An 8,654-nucleotide genomic window follows, 5' to 3' on the forward strand; every position below is an offset into this window, starting at 1 on the left:
AACAAGTGAATGTACTGTTTTTTGGTAGCATGATCTACATATGCTCATTATATGAAATCTAAAACTGAAATGTATCTGCAACTAACAAATTAATACGCTTGAGTTATAATTGCATCTGTTATACAGTAAAAGCACAACATGCTGAAAATTGTGTTGTACATACTGTAAAGATACTAATTTTTTATCAATTTTTAATAAAAAATATCTTGTGTTAAAAGATTTTATGGACTATAAGGCTGGTTTTCAATAGCTGCAAATCCTTCAACGCAAATATGTGTCTTTACAATCTTGTTATTTTTGTGTTTAATGCCCACTTCGGTCCATCGTTTCACGTCCAGCTTTCCCACCCTATAAATGATTACATTTGGCCAGAAAGTGAAAACGCACACACTATGAGACCACTATCAGTGCTTACCTTTACCGTCACTGTTAACATCAGGCTATCTGACACCTCTCCTAGATGAATATGTCTCTTGTCCTCTTTGTTGTGAACACAGCCAACCCAACTGAGTCTGAGATGATGAGCACGTAGGCAAGACAGCTGCCCGTGCCAGCAAAGGGTTCCATGACCCCCGTCCAGAGCCTGTTATCACCTTCTAGCCATTTCTGCGGGGCTCAATTCCACACTCTTAGACCCTGTGTCAGCATTAGGCAGGCAAGAAATGTAGGAACCCAAGATGGGTATTTGGCATGAGGAGTTTAATAGAAGCTCTGATTATGAACAAATCAGACGTTTAAAATGAGCCAAAAAGTCATAAATACTTTGTTCATAAGATTGCTAAGCATGTCAGCTGAGTCGTTTTTTTCTCCTTTCATGGAGAAGAATTGTAATTATTTGAAACCACTATATCATGGGGGCCAAATAACAGATTAGCATGGTGGTTGTGACTGACAAAGAAAAATAGTGTAGTATTTATCTATTTATTTTTCTATGGCATTAGATTTGGAAATATATTCGAGAAGATTTGGCAAGTTTTCCATGGGCACAACCCACATTCTCAACTCTGCTGCTCAACCCGCAAATTTATTTTGCTTATATTTGTGGCACCAAGTAAGGGAAAATTAACAGGTTTTCCAACAGTATCAGATTTTTTTGCCAACAGATTGTTACAACAACGAAATAATCAGCCAAAAACAAATTTTCTTATTTTTTGTGCTAAGTTTGGATATTTTCACAAAGCTGTTCAACATTTAAAGCTTCTGTACCCACTGGCCATTTCATTAGACACACCTCTTCAGTTGTTTGTGTAAGCAAATATCTAACCGAGCGTTAAAATGAAGAAGAAAGGTGACTTAAGTGATTTTGAATGCGGCATGGCTGTTGTTTGCCAGACAGGCAGTCGTTAAATAAAGCTTCTTATAGCTGAGGCAGTTGGCTAAAATAAAGCCAATTCTTTCACTGCAGCACTTTGAGACAGTTATCCATGCCTTTGTTACCACTTGGCTGGATTACTGTAATGCACTTTATTTAGGGGTCAGCATTACTCATCTCCAGGGTGCAAAATGCTGCAGCTCATCTTTTAACTGGCACTCAAAATTTTGAGCACAATTTTCCTGTTTAACCTTCATTTCACTGGCTGCCCATTCCTTTTAGGACTCATTTTAAAATTCTTTGAATTGCTTTAAAAGCCCTCCATGACCGAGCCTCATCTTATCTCTCTGAGCTGCTCCAGCCTTGTACACCCACCCGCTCTCTCGGGTCAGCTGATTAGCTGAATGTACTGAGCGTAAACTTAGAGGAGACCGTGCTTTTGCTGTAGCAGCTCCCAAACTGTAGAAGGATCTGCCTCTAGAGATTAGGCAGGACTCTTTTCTGCCTGTTTTTAAATCACTTCACCTTCACCCTAGCCTGTTTTTTTTAGTTTATTTTTATTTTAGTTGTTTTATAGTTGAATGTATGTTGTTTTATATATTTTTCTTAATATATGGCTGTTTTAATATTTACGTATTATGTGTTTTATTTAGATTTTATTTTTGCCATTTTGTTTTATCTATTGTTCTTAACTTATTTATTGTACAGCACTTTTGGTCTCGTGTTGGCTGTTGATTATTTGGAAGCATCACATTTCATCCATTAGGTCATGTAGCATACCTTGTTGTTTAGCCACTTTGCTCAGTTCATCAGACATGAAATTAAGCGATTTCCTAATCTCCTCCAACTCCTCTTCAACTCCTGGGTTTGCTTTTTTAGGCGGCATTTTGAAAATGATGAGATTTGTATTTCCTTGTGATGGCCCGTTGAAGTCACTGTTGATTAACTTGTTGGTTGAGCCTTGGCCTAGTGGTTGCTGCAGGAGCCTGGGCCTAGTGGCTGCTGGAGGATCCTGGGCCTGGTGGCTGCTGCAGGAGCCTGGGCCTGGTGGCTGCTGGAAGAGCCTGGGCCTGGTGGCTGCTGGAGGATCCTGGGCCTGGTGGAGCAGGAGGGTCCTGGGCCTGGTGGCTGCTGGAGGGTCCTGGGCCTGGTGGCTGCTGGAGGGTCCTGGGCCTGGTGGCTGCTGGAGGGTCCTGGGCCTGGTGGAGCAGGAGGGTCCTGGGCCTGGTGGCTGCTGGAGGGTCCTGGGCCTGGTGGAGCAGGAGGGTCCTGGGCCTGGTGGCTGCTGGAGGGTCCTGGGCCTGGTGGCTGCTGGAGGGTCCTGGGCCTGGTGGCTGCTGGAGGATCCTGGGCCTGGTGGAGCAGGAGGGTCCTGGGCCTGGTGGCTGCTGGAGGATCCTGGGCCTGGTGGCTGCTGGAGGATCCTGGGCCTGGTGGCTGCTGCAGGAGCCTGGGCCTGGTGGCTGCTGGAAGAGCCTGGGCCTGGTGGCTGCTGGAGGATCCTGGGCCTGGTGGCTGCTGGAAGAGCCTTGGCCTAGTGGCTTATTTTTCAGTTTTGGTGCAACAAGCTACCAATTGTCTGGTGTTCGTTTCTTTTTCCGTAGATATGTGTGCTTCCTTCTTGTGTCGTTTGTTGTCTTCAGTTTTGTCAAAAAAAAATTTTTTTTTGTCTTCAGTTTTGTCAAATTAGTAGAATCTCAATCACATACTAATCAAATCCTGGAAAATGCACTTTAACTGTAGTAGAATATAAATATTAGGAGTCTGGGGTTAGCTACTAGCTTGAAATGAAAACCAGAACAAAAAAAAGTATGAGTCAGAACAAACTGTGTTTTATAACTTAGGTTTGAAGACATGTCAGGCACAGTATGCAATTTCAAGCTACAAGCACAAGGATTTATTCTTAATATTTTTTAGGTACTGAATATCAATTAAGTATCGTCATTAGCGCCAAATGATGCAATTACAATATCAGCTACAGATGAGATTTATAGGTTTTTCCCAGCTAAGCATCAAAGAATATTGAAATCGTCTTTGCAAGAGATCCTATGATCATCTTTTGCATGTTGAAATTCTAATTCTTTTAAGTGAAAACAGCTTACTAACTATTATTCTCTTTGTTCCAAGAGATAGTTCATTTGGTTTCTGGAACCAAAAACCCTTCTGGGCTCAGATCAGAAGAAGAAACCAAAACATTCTTTCCTTCCTCCTCTGACTCTGCATTCCCAATGTGCAAGAATAATAAAAAGAAGAAGAAGAAAAATAACAATATAAACGTGAGTCTAATGTATATATTTTTAGTGTTCAGTTTCCCCAGCGGGGTGGCTTCTTCTACTAAGTTTGGTTCTTAAGCCCCTCTTTACAGGGGCCCTGCCAGTAGCCCAGACCTAAATAGACTACCCATATGATGCAGTAGGGCCTTCTCATAAAAGATGAGCTCTCTCCATGCATGTTGCCCGCACCCACAACCCAGCAGCTGGGTCATTTGGAGTTACAACTATGAATGGTCTGCGTCAAGTGGGGGGTTGTTGGTGGGCTCTGGGTTTCCATGTATGAAGTTTTGATGACTCAGCACCTGGGAGATTTGGAAAATCTAGTTCTAAAAATGTAGGCCATCGTGTGAAGTGCCAAAAGTGTTACAGCAAGCGACCAGGCTGGCAAAGCAATTTTACTCCCTAATACAATTCAATCTATCATGGACAGCAAGTGGTAAGACCACGAAACAGCCAGTGATGACTAATAAATGATAAATGACTAATAAATGACATCAAATACAGCACAGCTGTCTGAGACTGAGGCGCTTATTATGCTCTTGTGAACTATGGTAACACATTGGCAAGTCTGAGAACATTTTGCCCCAGCGATACTATAAAGCAGATGTTGTGCTGTGATTCAGCCCTTTTAGAAACTGACACGTGAAATTTCCATCCCTTCTACTGTGAGAAAAAATGTTTCAGCACAGCATCAAAGACTTTTTTTCCACTTTCATATCATCTAATTAAAGACAAATGATCAGACTGAAAGAGGAAGTGTCTTCATCATTTTCACTCGTTTACTTCTGGTAAAGATACGGGGCTTAAAGCTATAACTGTCGTACTGTTCATCTGGGGAGGAAACTATTCCCTCCTGCATTTGTTTATCTGAAATGCACCTGGAGCTTCATGGTGGATAAGAGAAAAACACTCCAACTTCCATCACACCTGTACCTTCTCAAACCCAAAGGAAACATCCCTCAGGGCAGCTAGATGCCCAAAGGATGATCTTTATTTAGGAGAGCAGCTGAGGCCGCCGCTCTCCATCCACAGCTTGGCACAGTCCCTGAGAGCCAGAGTTTGTGATGTTGTTAACTCAATAAAAAATATTACAAGCTCTCAAATCCCCAGCTGCAATCAACAGGACTGTTTGCGTTGAGGTAGGAGGACAAAGACTTGACCTGCTTTGACACTCATGCACGCACCGGGTAAAATTAGTGCTTGTGCAAAGCCACCCAACTTTTACTGGCTCATCCTCCTGAACTGTCACTCAGTGTTACAGGCTGTCAACGGTTTCAATTACAGTTAGCGTTCCAGTGGATCACTGGTAACCTGAGAACATAACCAGGAGACAGGCAGCGTAGAGAGCGGCTACATATTCCATCATAAAACGTGCATATATCACATAATGACACCCGAGAAGTTGTTCCGCTTTTTTCCCTTTTTTTTCACCCTACGGTGGTTTAAGAGATATACACAAAACCCATTGGAGATTAGAAACTGCAATATTAAGCAAGAGCTAATGCAACCATGCGTATAACTGAAGTTCAGTGTATCAGTTTTAGCATAGTGCTTTATTTAAAGGCCATTTCTAGAGAAACAAATGCTATCTATGGGTGTATAAGGGTAATTGCCGTGATCTGAATTACTTTTATTTGTTGATCTTTTCCTGATGGCATTTAAGGTCATCCTCGTAGCTGTAACTTAATCATAGCAATGAATGTGTGGCGTATTTTATCTTCTGGAGGTAGAACCCTAGGGCTCATGGCCAGACCCTTAAGGTCACTGTGGCAAATGAGTAACAGGGAGCTGAGGCATCAGAGTTCAAGTGAATATTTTAGCTATAACAGCTGTCATTTCCTTTAATAAATCTTCAGTATACATCTACTAATGCTTGTTAGTTTCTCTAAACATGAGAAAGACTTAAGATCATATAATTCAAGGCAGGAGTACCTAAAACCTTCTGCTTTTAATATTACACAATGTTTCGTTTGAAAGCAACAGCCCCTCTTGGAGTAAATAAAATTGAATCTGATTCATTAACTAAAGGCAGATGCCTGCTGCAGGGTTCCCATCAACTTGCACTACTATGAAGAAGCAATAGCAATAGTGCAAGTTGATCTGAAACTGTTTGTTCCTGGTTTCCTAAAGGAACAAACTGTGTGAAAATAAAACAAAAACAACGTTTCCCATAATGAAATAATTTAGGCCAAAAAATAGGATTCAGCTGCTTTTAACTGCTCTAAAACTCTTCAAAAAAAAGGAGTTCAGGAAATGGAGGGCAACAGAGGAATGCTTTTGGAAGACCACAATGACTCACTTTTGGTAAAAAAAAAAAAAAAAAAAAAAAAAGAAAAGAAAGAAAGAAAGAGAGAGAGAAAGAAAAGAAAAAAAAACAGAAAAACAACTTTGCCATGTCCGGTCTCTTGGAGACAGGGAGAGTCAGTGTGACATACATTTCTTTTGGAAGAATTTTATTTTACACTATAAAAATATTTTCAACTTCTGCATCTTTGCTGTGTGTTTTTATAGTGTTCTGTATGAACAAACCAGGCTCATGCACACTTTATATTGTTCTAATTTGTTGTTTTCCAGCATTTCTGATGTCAAAGTAAAACCCACAGCATGAACTCTAACAACTGTGTCAACCTCTGTTTTGCCAGCAGACACTGTGTTTATGAACAGCACTGCTTACTCTTAAGTAATACATATGTTCTATATCAGCCTTGTACAGCTCAATTTCCAATTTACAAGGCTCTTCAGTAGCTGCTATCAAATCTAAATGGGAAAAGGACCTTACCTTTCATATTACGGATGAACTGTGGGACTCTATCCTTGGCCAGGTTCACAATATATCAATGTGTGCTCGACATACACTTATCCAATTTAAGATAGTTCATCGGGGGCATTGGTCCAGGAATAGACTGGCACACATATACCCAGGGATGGACCCAGCCTGTATAAGGTGTGGGGGTGCTCCTGGTACATTGTTTCATATGTACTGGTCCTGCCCTTCTTTGTCCACCTTTTGGAAATCTGTTTTCCATACCATGTCTGAAGTCCTTCAGCATCAAATTGAACCAGAGCCACTCTGTGCTATGTTTGGTGCGGTCCAGAATCTGAATCTGTCCAACTCCAGACTCAGAACATTAAACTTGTCATTATTGTTGGCCAGGCGAGCTATACTGCTGAAGTGGAAAGACTCTTCTCCCCCCTCACACACACAATGGCTAAAAGATATAATGTCGTGTATGGATTTAGAAAAAATTAGATATACAGTTCGTGGGTCTAAAAATAAATGTTATAAACTGTGGTCCCCCTTTCTGGACTTCTGTTTGTTTTTTGGTTTAGTTGGGCAGCAGGCTGCCAATTATTTGTTGTTTTAAGGGTTAGGGTGGGAACAAGATTGAAATTTTGGAATATTTTGAAGCATTTTGTGTTATTGTATACATTGTATTGGAACCTTTGTCTAATAAAAAGACCTTTGAAAGAAAGTAATACATATGTTCTGTTTGTTGTCATTTTTTAAATTTTGTTTTGGGTTTTTGGGCAAATTCATTATGCGGAAATATTAACGGGAGGATTTAACCTTAAACAAAAGTATATTTTCTCACTCATGCCACATGTCGGCAGCACGGTGGCACGGTGCAGTACAAAGACATGCAATTAGTGGGGATAGGTTAATTGGAAACTCTAAATTGCCCATAGGTGTGAATGCGGGAGTGACTGTGAGCATGAATGGTTGTCTATGTCTATGTGTTAGCCCTGTGATGGACTGGCGTCCTGTCCAGGGTGTACACCATCTCTTGCACTAAGACAGCTGGGATAGGCTCCAGCGCCCCCCGCGACCCTGAAAAGGATAAGTGGAAGTGAATGGATGGATGGATGTCACATGTCAACAAGCCATGAAGACAAGGTTTCATGTTCTAAGATTTTAGAACTTTGTTTGGGGCATGGAGTGGAAATGTTCAGTTAAAATTATAAAACTCTTTCACAGTTAAAAGGTGAAAATTTTTCAGCATGGCATTTAAAAACATACCATTACATAAAGCAGGGGAAGTACATGCCCTGCTTCACTATATAAATATTACTGTAGTCCATTGACAGGTGGTTGCCAGGCAATGTGGTTACATCATGTTTACCATAATACTGAAGTTCTGGGTAGAGAAATGAGACATTGTTGTTGTGCGCTTCACAATCATGATATAATAGTACATAGTACTGCCTTGAAATACAGTAAAACAGACTTCATAAGTTATTTTTTCTAATTATGCAATGTAATATTGTTACTGTGAGTGTTACAGTTTGGGCAGAAATTCAATATTTCATAAATTAGATGATATCATTGTCAGTGGCTCTGTGGTGCTGTGCTTTACACATTTGCCAAAAATGTAAAACGAGTCCCAAATTTCTTGTTCCATTAGGAACAAAATATGTAGCGCTATCTGCTGTGGGGACACCTTGTGAATAAGGGAACACCTAAAAGAAGCAGATGTTATTGTTGGGAAGTCAAACACTACAGATGTTATTAGGTTATTTCAGCCTATTCTTGGGTGATGTTCATTACATATCTTGCTGTAACAATAACATTTTTAATTAAATTTTTGATATCTTCAAACTTTGATCCATTAACATTCACACACATTCATACTTAGCTGGATGTGCCAGAGACCAACTGGAGCAGTCAGGGACTGAACCACCAACGTTCTCATTAGTAGATCATCTGCGCTTCCTCCTGAGATACAGCCACCCCATGAATTTTCAGCATGACTATAAATGATTTGACACTTTTAGAACGTCTTATAGGTGATAAATGCTAAATATTGGTCATTTTAACCTAGACAACATGATGAAATTTAATATCTGAAGAACCTAACATATACCTGGCAAGGTGTTGTGGATTTGTTCAGAGGTCATAGTTTTCTCTTTTTTTTCCTGCAGAAAGATGCTTTAACCAATAGCAGCATGCCAAGCCCCGTATGGCAACAGCTTCATGCTGTGACACATGAAGTGTCATTGACTGGTACCAGCCAATGCTCTTTGGTACAGTCCATAAAACAGCACTCATATGTTGGCTGTAAGATGGGACC

This window comes from Neolamprologus multifasciatus, chromosome 11, assembly GCF_963576455.1.
Source record: "Neolamprologus multifasciatus chromosome 11, fNeoMul1.2, whole genome shotgun sequence".
NCBI classification, from domain to species: Eukaryota; Metazoa; Chordata; class Actinopteri; order Cichliformes; family Cichlidae; genus Neolamprologus; species Neolamprologus multifasciatus.